Raw genomic sequence first — 12958 nt, 5'->3', positions numbered from 1 at the left:
GGGTTTAGAAGAACAAAGTAGGTAGGGGAACACTGAGACAGGTTTGCATGGGCTAAAATGGGTCAGAGGTAAATAGTGATGCATGCTCAACCTTTGAAGAATAGACCTCTATGATACAGGGATTGTGGCATAGTCTGAAGAGGGGAAATAATACTAAGATGCCTGATGGTCTTATGAATATTGGTTTCCCTTGCCTACTATTGTAAAATAGACACTTGAGTGGTATAGAAAGAAATGTCAGGAAACATGATTACAGAAAGCCTGTCTTCAGCCTATAACTGATTGGAATACCTAAAAGGGGTTCTAGAACTTGTCCAGTGAAATAGGCCTCTTGCAAAACTTTTACAGTGTATAGGACCTTAGGTGGAATCCTGAGCCCTACCCACAATCTTCTGAGGTGGGGCATTCCCACTAGAAATTTTCACAAGCACACAAGCAGACCAGCCTGGAACAGCTAGAGCAACAGAAGATACATCTTCAAAGAAAGAGCATCAGGAAAAACCCAAAACAAAAATGGCAGTATGATTGGCATACCGAATACCAATTCCACAAGAATAAATAAGTTGTTCGCGGGGATGCCATCAAGGCAAGCAATCAAGTTCCTTCAGGATAAACCCCCTTCTAAGACTGAAACTCAAAGGGAACACATGAGCAGGCATGCAAGCTTGCTGGCTACCACATTGGTATACTGATGAGTGGAAGAGGGGGAAAGGCAACAATGAAGAAATGGGCTGAGTTCAACCATGGTCCATAGATTCCCATTGACCTGAAGATGAGAGAGAGAAGAGGAAGAGTTGGTTGGTCCAAAACGTGGTTGAGACGTGGGGACACCTGAGCCCACGAACAAGGACATACCCACAGAAGTCTAGAGCTGAGAGTGAAGCATCTAGCTGATAAGAAGTGAGGGGAGATGCACAAGAACACCCAAACTTGCAGATAGTACCCAATTGACCTAGCATTGATGGCTTGATAATCAAAATTTGACTAGAGGAAGATTTAAAAAACAAACAATTTTTTATAAAGGAAACAAGGGTAAATTGCTATAATTTGATGAACTTGACCTATATTCATGGAGGCAGTAGCTCAAAAATACCAACAGAGAGGGGAGGAGTCTTCACATCAAGTATAAATGCTATCCCCTCTGCATACAGGATAAACAGGGACGAGGAACTTAGACATTGACTACCTAAAATGAGGGGGCAATAAAGCACGAAGTGACTGGCTTACAAGGTTTCAAGAGGGAGTTTAGTTTAAGAGTGTTTGGCGGAAGATGGAGTCCCCACTGAATAGTTTTCATCTTGTCTAGATGGGTCTAGTAAAAAGAGATGGGGATAAGATTCTTATGAGTCAATAGTGAGTAATTGTTATCATGACTAATTGTGACTGTCACAGTTGTAAAGGTGGAAGTTTTGTTACAAAATTGAGTGTAGTTAATCTTACAGTCCAGAAACAGAGGACCCTAGGACCATCAAGGGAGAAGAATACAAACAGAATGCAGGACCTTATCCAGAGAAGCAGCAACACCAGAGATAGAGGCAGAGATGAGGACATGTAGAGAGGGAGCAGCTGAGGATTCTAGATTCATGGAAAGAGACAGACTGCAAGCTGGTGGCCAGGATGATGACCTGCAGAATGTGCTCTTTGGTGGTGTAAATTCCTATATATGCCTGAGTGTTTTTTGTTTGTTTGTTTGTTTTTTTAAAAAAGCTAAAATGAATAGCGATGGTAAATGGAGGGGATTATAATCATTGTAATGAAACAAAGTATATGATTTGTTGAATGTAAAACTGATGATCTGCCCTGTAAATTTTCACTCAATTCACAATAAAAACTTAAAAAGAAAAAGAAGGAATAAGACTAAAGTTAATCTACTTCTTAATATTGCTGTTGTTATTGTCGTTAAGCACCGTGGAGATGGTTCTGACTCATAGCGACCCTGCACAGGGTTTCCTAGGCTACAAATCTTTATGGGAGCAGAAAGCCTCGTCTTCCTCCCACAGAACAGCTGGTAATTTCACACTGCCAACCTTGAGGTTAGCAGCCTGATTCGTAACCATTATGCTACCAGAGCTCCTTCTTAATATTAGTCAATAAAAACCTTATGGATCACAACATATATTTTCTGATTTAAAGCTAGAAGATAAGCTCCCTAGGCCAAAAGGCACTCAAATTCCACAGTGACCACAATAATGGAATTTAACATAGGAATAATCATGATGGTGATGAAGGACCAGATAACAGTTTGTTTTGTTATATGTGCACTTGCCACGAGTCAGAATCAACCCAACAGCAACTAATAACAACAAATATACCATAAATATTAGTTGTTATTTACTCTATGCATTAGTAAATAAAAATGATTGTCCCAAGAAGAGCTCTCAACTTCCAGCTCTGTTGTCTGCATCAAAATCTGCTAGTCAACATCCTACCAACTGACTTAGAGTCCTGGCTGGGAACTTGTTAGCTTATGAAGTTGGGCTTGTGACATATCCAGTGCTTTTCATCTGTAGACACTAATTGGATTAGCAGAGGGAGGGCTCCACGAACGTAAGCAGCTCCATCAGTAGACCCAGCAACATGGTGAGCCCAGAAACCCCTGCCCAAGGCAATTTAGCTGCCCTCCAACCAACCAGCGTAATTTTACCTAAGCCTCTCCCTCAGTTCCTGTTATTATCAGGGCAAGACCCTCTTGATGATCCTGCCATTCATTTGTTCCTTCAAGCAGTACTTATAGAGCATTAACTACACCAGACATTCAGCAGTGAGACAATGAGGCTGGCTAACCTTTCAGTCTGAGGAAAAGAGAGGCAATGGGCAACTCAATTTGCATTTCCAATAGAAATCATCGGTGTGATGAAGAAAGTAAAAAGGGACAATGGGATAGAGAACTGCTGTTTGTGGCTAGAGTTGTTACTTAAAGAGGATGATCAGAAATGACCTCATACAAGATGAACCCTAATCCTGAGGAATCACAAACATCTGTATCAGAAACATCTAGAACAGCAAGAATTTTCCAGGCAGAGGAAACAGCAAATGAGTTGGGAAGAGATCAGTGTCTTGGGGAAAACCAAACAATGAGTATTGCTGGGGCCAACTAGGCAGAGGCAAGAAGTACAAGATGAGGCCAGAGAGGTGGGAAGCCATGGGAAGAAATTAGAATCTTCACAGATTGCTGAAGTTTTTGGCCAAGCATATTTCCTAGTAGACATAATTTGTCATCCATCCATGCCAAGGCCCATTACTCTTTATTCATAGTTCTAAAATAAAATTCCTTTTCTTCTGAAATCTATAGTTAAATTGCTACTTCTTTTTCCTGAGACATACTCTTCAAGCAATCAGAATCTTTATGGAGGCCTTAGTACCTCAGTTTTTCCTCACCAGGACCTCAAAATCAACTGATATATACCCAATCTTAATTTTTTTTTTAATATGATTTATCTTCAAGTGAAGGTGCATAATCATATTAATTTAAATTTTTTAAAACAAAACAAAGGTTCATATCTAGAGAATCTAATACATATATAACCATGTTATAGGCTCACAAAGATCTACTGACAAACGACTGTTATCCAAAAATTACTGGTAGAGAGAAAAGAACCAAGTTCAGAAACAGCAGAATTATTAAAGGATGATCCTTGTAGAGAAGGTATTGCCTGCTTTGAACAAGACTAAAAGAAAGATCTTAGACTCTCCTAAAAGTCTTTGAAAATGTACACCTCTTAGATACAAAATTACCCCTAACCCAGGAGCCCTAGGGAACGAGCCCACAAGGGAGTCTTGCTCAGCACTATATATTGGACCAGATTCAAGAGAAGAATCACTGGGTACTTTCCACATCTATGGTCTCAATAAATAAATGAAATCCCTCACATTCAATCTAAATAGATCATAGATTAAATAATGAATAGTTTAGAAGCTAATAATGAAGCACTTACATCTACTGGAAAATAGCCCATCAAATGTTATGAATTATAAATTATAACTTAGTGATATGCTAGACATTAAAAGCAAGTTGCTTTTCGTAAACTATAAGCTATTTTGTTGGCAGCCCTAGGACTAAAATGACTAGGATCCACAGATCAATGCTGAACCACTCTGAAAGGAGTTGGGAAGCAAAATGAATGGTTAAACAGGCCAACTGGTTTGGCAAATCTAAGAATGTTCTAGATTCTCTGTTGCCTCACTGTGCTAGACTTTAGATTCAGTTTCCAACAGCAAAAACCTGGAGATCAGCGCATCCTTTCCGATTGCCACTGAGTCAATTCTGAGTCATAGTGACCCTATAGGACATAATGTACTTGTCCCATAAGGTTTCCAAGACTGTAAATCTTTGTCCTGTAGTAGGAGCGGCTGATAGGTTTAAATTGCTTTTTTTTTTCTTTTTTAACAAGACATTTGATCTTTTTTATTATTCAACAATGCTCCATTATTTTTCATTTTGCTTTCTGACTCTGTGCTTGTGCCTTCAACACTTTCACAATTGATTTTCTGCTCCTCAATAAGCAAAACATGCTTGATCCTGTCACAGACACATTTTTCACACATGGAGCCACCATAGGCCCTGCTGACATGTTTCTTTGTCTTGGACAACCTCATGAGAACTTTAGGTCAGCCTGGGCACACAGCGAATGCAGATTTTGGTGCTTTACCAACCTTCTTGGTATAGAGATAAACAATTCTATTACCAGGGGTTTGGGAAAGCCTAGTTTTGTTAGAGGCTGTATTGTAGTACAGCCTACAGCAGTATGTCAAATGCTGAACCATTTTCAATGCCTCTACATAGCATCCCCGGAAGAGGAGGAAAATGCTGACCTTTTGATTAGCACCAAGCACTTAAACATTGTAGCAACAGGGTTCTTTCGGTGTAACCTTCCCACAAGGGAATTCATCCAACAAGAGCTGGCATATTCATTATATCACACACTTGGTCTCCCATCTCCTCCAAGCCCCTGCCATCATTAACCTTTCTTTCAGCAAGTTGCCAAATCCAACCCCAAATTAAGAAAATCTATTGACTGCAACAGGGAAGTATTTCTCCCTAAACAGCTGGATTGTTACAGATTTGCTGACAAAAATTATTTCTCTGTTAAAGCAATCCCCTCAGAATGCCCATCCCTCTAAGTCATCCTTCCACTGTGTTTCTAACTGATAGGAGTTAATCACTACGTGACATGACAGAAAGGAAACAACAAGAAAGGAGAATCCTTGAACCCTCACATTTGGTGTTGGAAGCCCTCCATGAAGTGACAATGCCCTCTTGATGGACTCTGCTCTGGGGCCTGCAAGACATGTAACTCCTACCCTGCCTTCTCCATCACCCCCACAGATTCTAGAAGGTCCATACTGGTTCTGAAGAGTAAGGAGATTGGTAGGCTGGGAGATGGGAAGACCACACATCCAGCAAAGGACTATGTTCTATTTCACAGCTTCCTCTGCCTTGATGTAGGGCCTTCCAGAGGCTATGGGATGGAGAAGGAATGAGCTTAGAGCTACTTAGACCTGGATACTTGCCCTAACCCACCAATGAAAGGCAAAGTCAAAACCGGAAGAACCATTTAGTCAACAAACACTTAAAAACTGTCTATGGTATTTGAGGAGTCCCTGGGTCATGCAAATGCCTAACATGCTCAGCTGCTAAAGGAAGAGTTGGAGGGTCCAGTCTATGCAGAAAGACACCTCAGAAGAAAGTCCTGGTGAAACTGTTTCTAAAAAAAACAGTCATTGAAAGCTTAATAGTGCACAGTTCTATTCTGAAACACGTGAAGTCGCTATGAGTCACAATCCATCATACAACAAGTGGTTTTAGTGGTATCTGAAGCCTTGTCCTATGCTCCACGAAGGTCATGCAAAAGAAATGAGTGTAGAGAGAACTCACACTGTGATATGTCACACACAACAAAGGAGAACACCCAGGTAGAGAGTAAATAGCTGTCATCATTTAGTAAGAACCCATTCCTGATATTCACTAGGAATGTCGCCTCTCATTTTAACCTTTCAGAAGAGAGAAAGAAATTTAAACAGTCCTCCTTTCCATCTTCTGGACAGGCCTGGCCCATAGTAAAATATGGTTTTGTGAGCCTGCCAGCTGGGCTGATGCTATCAGCTTTTATTGATATCTAATATAAACACAGCCCCGAGGCTAGCAGGTACCCTGACAGGGTCTGAAATATAATTGGCAGGGAAGTGAACAAATATGTGTAGCAATTAAGGAGCTGTCATGGCTATTGCTGGTGCGAAGACATAGCACTGAGGGTTGGACAAAGGCAGTATAGTGCTGAGGCAGGGAAGACTCAGGCACAGAGGACTGAGGGGAAAGAAACAAGACAGCAGAATCTACGCATCATCACTGCAGCCCAGTTGCTGCCCAGAAATCACAAGCAGGAAGATTATGTACAGGGGATTGTGTACAGAAACAAGGGGCAATGGGGTCAAGTTTAAGTTTGCTATTTGTTTCAACACTTAAAAACTGACTTGAATCTGCTGCCTCTGCTAAAAGACATCTCCTGGAGAGACAGCATGCAGCCTGAGTTTGGCTTTGTAGAGGTCAAGATGGAGGTGACATGGGTTATAAGAAGAATTGGTAATATGCACTGCTTGTGATATCTGCCACAGTGGTACGAGCCTGGAACAAAACTTATGGGTGGGAAAGACAGGGTGGTAACAGGTGAGCTCTGGATAAGGAAAAAGTAAACATGAGCAAGCTGGAAGGAAAGATCAAACTGAAGGGACATTTGAGGTTGGCTTTTGTGTTATGTCCCAATGACAAGTCCTAAGTATATCTGCATCTTCAGTGATTTAACAGGCCACATGGTGGTGATGGTGGGGTGATCATGGGGAAGGTGGTGTGGGTACAATATTCTCCTTGCACCAGCATCTCTTGTCATCCATTGAGGTACCTGGGAAGGTTGTTTTTTTTATAACTGGGAGAAGTGTCCAGTGATGACTAGATTGAAGCCTTCATATCTGGGGATCAGAATGAATGCATCTAGCAAAAGAGTCACTGCAACTTGCTTTGATTTAAAAGAGGAGTGCCTGTTTTGAAATGGAATGCTGTAGGTAGTAGTTGGAAGTCTGGGTGGTACAAACAATGCATGTGCTAACTGAAAGGAAGAAGGCTCAAACACACCCAGAAGTGCCTCTAAAGAAAGATCTGGTGACATACTTCCAAAAAATCAGCCATCAAATACTCTAGAGAGTATAGTTTCTATTTTGACACACATTTGGTTGCTAGGAGTCAGAAATGATTGGATAGAAACTAGAAAGACAGTGGGGTAGTAGAACAAAGCAGTCTTGATCTCCTCTTCCCTGACCCTGGATGGAAATGGTCTTATTCCTACCCTCACCCTCATACACAGACAAAGAGAAAGAGAGAGCGATAAACCAACTCTACCCCAGTAAGTATGTGCCACAGGAGTGGGGACTCAAAGGTTTGGATTTCACACATACAATAACTAAGATTTTAATAATTATATATTTCGAGTTACTAGACAAATTTTTACCAACACAATGAACTCTTGGGTACTCAGGTATTATGGCTCAAAATGAGGCTAAATTTATTGAGGTGAAAATGAGTGAATGAATTTAAAGGAAAGCATTAAGTACTTACATGGGTCATGGGCAGAAACAAATGAAGCCATGAATGTGGCCCATGAGTGACTGGGGCTGGGAAACACAGCTTTCAATGGCTGAAATTAAATTAGCAAAGCTGTGCAGCTCCTCCCATAAAGCATTTCCTCCTAGGTGACTCCACACCTAAACCTAACCTTAATAGTGTCTATACCAATATAGGGGATGGCAGGGAACGTGTTTTTGTTGTTGTTATTGTTTAAATGAATTCAGTAATGGTATAAAAATATAAATACAATATAAATGCATCATCTATGTTATCCTGCTCTGAACATGACAGCCATTCAGTCCCCAAAAATGAAAGTGTACATGTGGTCATATAGTAAAGGGTATTTCTAGCTCTACACTCCCAGGAGAACATGCACAGGATTTACAAGTAGGCTTGAAGATACACTGGAAAATGCTTCAGAAAGCAATGATGCTCTCTGCCAGAAAATTACAGGAACGATCCTACTGCCCCTCCCAGAGCTCAGGGGAGAAAGCCAATTTCATGTGGAGGCGATTTTGATGGACATGGCACCAGGGGCCTGGGTTCACATGGCTAGAAAATTGAAAGAATTTGCTTTTGATGCCCAATTTCATGTAAAGATCTACAGGTCATAAACCCTCTTGAACAGTACCACTGCAAGTTCAAATTGCTTCCAAAGACCACAATACATACAAGGAATAATGCCAGCTTCCTGATAATGTTAGCCAAGGACTATTAACAAGGAGACTGTACCATCTTTCCGCTAGACTTCATTCACCCTACAAATTCTGTGTCAACTATTTTTTTGACATATTGAGCAATGGCACTTGAACCAAATTAAATGAGACCAATACTTTAGCTTATGGATCTCTGGGAGCTGGTATACACTAATAGCTGAGATAGATACAGAGGCAAGTGTGTAAAGATCTCCTCCTCTTGTTAAAATATTCATACAAAAAAGGGTATGGGTCTTGTTAATTATTTTAATATGATTAAGTTACTTATAACCAGGATGAACATATAATTTTAGGAAACTTTTATTAATATACAGAGATGGCCAATTTAAGTGGGTGTGTTTTAGATAAACCAGAATGGAAAGACAATCCATGTACAACCTACATTGTTCAAAAGAGGATGGAGCTGACTGGCTAACTATGTGTGTATGTTAATCTAATGTGATCATAATATGTAGTTGATTGGTTAAACAAAAAATATTAGCAGAACAAATAATTTTTTAAAATAATGCATTAACCATCTTCTTAACACATTTTGCCCAATCTTTATGTAGTACTACAGACTTTTGAATATTGTTGTTGTTATTGTTAGGTGTCATCGAGTCGGTACCAACTCATAGCAACCTTAGGCACAACAGAACGAAACACTGCTCGATCCTGGCCTAACCTCACTATTGTTGCCATGCTTGAGTCCACTGATGCTGCCACTTGGCAAATCCATCTCTCTAGGGGTCTTCCTCTTTTTCTCTGACCCTCCACCTTACCACGCATGATATCCTTCTCCAGCAATTGAGCCTTCCTGACAATATGTCAGAAGTATAAGAGAAGAAGTTTGGCCATCCTGGCCTCCAAGGAGCACTTTAGCTGCAATTCTTCCAACACAGATCTGCTGATTCTTTTGGCAGCCCATGGCACTTTCAATAGTCTCCTCCAACACCATAACTCAAAAGCATCAATTCTTCTATGGTCTTCCTTATTAACTGTCCAGCTTTCACATGCATATGAGGGTACTGAAAATACCATGGCTTAGGTCAGGCGCACCTTAGTCCTCAAGCTGACATCTTTGCTCTTCAACACTTTAAAATGGTCTTGTGCAGAAGATTTGCCTAATACAATATGTTGTTTTATTTCTTGACTGCTACTTCTAGGAGTATTGATACTTGATCTAAGAAGAATGAAGTCCTTGACAACTTCAATCTTTTTTCCATTGATACAAATGTTGTTTATTGGTCCAATGGTGAGGATTTTTGTTTTCTTTACATTGAGATGCAATCCATACTAAAGGCTGTGCTCTTTGATCTTCATCAGTAAATATTTGAAGACCTCTTCAGTTTCAGCAAGCAAGGTTGTATCATCTGCACATCACAGGTTGTTAATGAGTTTTCCTCCAATCTTGATGCCATGTTTTTCTTCATATAACCCAGCTTCTAGGATTATTTGCTCAGCATACAGGTTGAATAAATATGGCGAAAAAATAAAACCCTGTCACACACCTTTCTTAATTTATACCATTCTGCGTTTCCATGTTCTGTTTGAACAACTGCCTCTTGGTCCAGGTACAGATTCCTCAAGAGCACAGGTAAGTGTTCTGGAATACCATGATCCACAGAATAGAAAGCCTTTGTGTAGTCAATAAAACACAGGTAAACATCTTTCTGATATTCTCTGCTTTCAGTAAAAATCCATTGGATATCAGTAATGATATCCCTTGTCCCATGGCCTCTTCTGAATCCAGCTTGAATCTCTGGAAGTTCTCTGTCAATGTATGCTTGCAGTCGTTTCTGTATTACCTTTAGCAAAACTTTACTTGCCTGGGATATCAAAGAGATTGTCTGATGATTTCTGCATTCTGTTGGATCACCTCTCTTTGGAGTGGGCACAAATACAGATCTCTTTCAATCAATTGGCCAGATAGTTGTCTTCCAAATTTCTCGGCATAGGTGAATGAGTGCCTCTTGTACCGTCTCACTTTCTTGAAAGATTTCAATTTTTATTCCATCAATTCCTGGTGCCTTGTTCTTTGCCAATTCCTTCAATGCACCTTAGACTTCTTCCTTCAGTATCATTGGCTCTTGATCATATGCTACCTCTTGAAATAACTGAACATGAACCATTTCTTTTTGGTACAGTGACTCTGTATATTCCTTCCATCTTCTTTTGATGTTTTCTGCATCATTCAGTAATTTGTCCCAAGAATCCTTCAATAACATAAGTCAAGGCTTGAATTTTTTCTTCAGTTCCCCAGCTTGAGAAATGCTGAGCGTGTTCTTCCTTTTTGGTTTTCTCTAGATCTTTGCACATTTTGTTGTAATATTTGGCTTTACCTTCTTGAGCTGATCTTTGAAATTTTCTGTTCAGCTCTTGTACCTCCCCATTTCTTCCATTTGAATACTAGGGACAGTTTATTAGCTTGAGATATCAACTCTAGAGATAAGAACCCTGGAAACCTATGAAAATGTTTTAATGACGGGAAAAGAAATGGAGTGCACCAATTAATCCACTAGGCTGCTTAAGTGGAGATCGCTTAAAAGAGTTTCTACTGTAACTGTATTGGATAGCCCTCTACTTCTCCAAGTTAGAATTCTTTCCAATGTAAAGAGCCAACTACCCCACTCAAAAAGAAATGATTGATGCTCAACCATTTCAAGAAGTGGTATATGATCAAGAACTGATGGCACTGAAGAAAGATGTCCAAGCTGCCCTGAAGGCACTGACAAAAAAAAACAAACAACAACTCCAGGAATCAACAGAATAAAAATTGACATGTTTCAATACACAGATGTGACAATGGAAGCACTCATTGCCTATGCCAAGAAATTTGGAAGACAGCTACCTAGCCAACTGATTGGAAGAGATCCATATTTGTGCTCATTCCAAAGAAAGGTGACTCAATTAATATGGAAAATTTTGAACAGTATCATTAGTATCATATGCAAGTAAAATTTGCTGAAGATAATTCAAAACAGTTGCAGCAGCACACCAACAGGGAGCTGCCAGAAACCCAACTAAGATTCAGAAGAGGACACAGAACAAGGGATACCAGTGCTGCCTTCAAATGAAGCTTGACTGAAAGCAGGGACTATCAGGAAGATGTTTGTTGTTGTTGTTGTTAAGTGCCACAGAGCATTTCCAACTCCTAGGGACGCCATAAAGAGTTTCAAGGAGGGGATGATGAGTTTTAACCACCAACCTGGGGGTTCAAACTGACCTTGTTATCCAGTTTTTATCCTCCAGCACCACGCCAGGACTCCAAATAGATGTTTACTTGTGTTTTATTAATTATGCAAAGACATTCAACTGCAAAGACCTATAGACTCACTGCAAAGTACAGGGATTTCAGAACACTCATTGTGCTCATGCAGTACCAAGAGTCCGTCAGTCTTTCAAATAGAACAACGGGGTGCTGAGTGGTTTAATATCAAGAAAGGTGTGTGTCAGGGTTGAATACTTTTTCAATTTTTATGCTGAGCAATTAATCTTTGAGGTAGACTATGTGAAGAAAAACAGGCATAAGAATTGGAGGCAGTTTCATTAGCAACCTGCAATATGCAAATGACACAACCATGCTTGCTAGAAATGAAGACAACTTGAAGCACTTACAAAGGCTACAGCCTTCAGTCTGGATTACAACTCAATATAAAGAAAACAAAACAAAAATCCTTACAACTGGACCAATAAATAGTATCATGATAAACAGAGAAAAGATTGAAGTTTTCAAGTATTTCATTTTACTTAGATCCACAACCAATGCTCATAGAAGCAGCTGTCAAAAAATCAAACAACATATTGCAGTAGGCAAATCTGTTACAAAAGACCTCCGAAAAACATTAAATAGCAAAGATGTAAATTTGAGGACAAAGACATGCCTGACCCAAGCCATGGTATTTTCAATTGCCTCATGTGTGTGTGTGTGTTTGCTGTTAAGTGCTGTCAGGTCATTTCCCACCCATGGTGGTAGTGGTTGTTTGCGGTGGAGTCGGTTCCGACTCATAGCGATGCTGTACAGGGTTTTCGAGGCTGTAAATATTTACGGGAACAAAAAGCCTCATCTTTCTCCCGCAGAACAGCTGGTAGTTTCAAACTGCTGACCTTGATGTTCTTAGCCCAATTTGTAACCACTACGCTACCAGAGCTCCCTTCCAACCCATAGTGACCCTGTATAGGGTTATCCTGTACAGGGTTTCCAAGGAGTAGCTTGGGAGCTTTAACCACCGACCTTGAGGTTCAAATGACTACAGGCTAGCGCTTTAGCCCACAGTGCTACACCAGAACTCTCTATCTCTCTCTCTCTCAATAGAATATAGAAGATAAATATACATAGATATAGATACAGATATAGATATATAGATATGAGTTCTGGTGTGGCACTGTGGGTTAATGCGCCAGACTGCAAAGCCATTTATTTGAACTACAAGTCGTTGGTTCAAGCACACCAGCTGCTCCTCGGAAACCCTATACAGGGTTGGTATAGGTCAGAACCCGACTTGACAGCACTTAACAACATTTAAATATATAGAGTCCTGGTGTGGTGCTGTGGAGTAATGTGCTCGACCTCAACTTTGGCAATTCAAATTCACTAGCCACTACTTGGAAACCCTACATAGAGTGGCTATGGGTCAGAGCTGACTTG

The 12958-nt window shown here is 40.3% G+C and overlaps 1 protein-coding gene and 1 pseudogene across 1 annotated transcript in view; both read right to left on the bottom strand.

Annotated features, from left to right (window-relative positions):
* Window positions 1-12958, bottom strand: part of CACNA2D3 (calcium channel, voltage-dependent, alpha 2/delta subunit 3) — a 1461104-nt gene that overhangs the window by 814531 nt on the left and 633615 nt on the right. The window lies entirely within an intron of this gene.
* LOC102820625 lies at window positions 4434-4764 on the bottom strand (annotated as a pseudogene).

The sequence above is a fragment of the Chrysochloris asiatica genome, unplaced genomic scaffold (assembly GCF_000296735.1).
Source record: "Chrysochloris asiatica unplaced genomic scaffold, ChrAsi1.0 scaffold00046, whole genome shotgun sequence".
Lineage (NCBI taxonomy): Eukaryota > Metazoa > Chordata > Mammalia > Afrosoricida > Chrysochloridae > Chrysochloris > Chrysochloris asiatica.
Note: the sequence above shows the minus strand (reverse complement) of the source record. Positions and strands in the feature narration are given on the sequence as shown.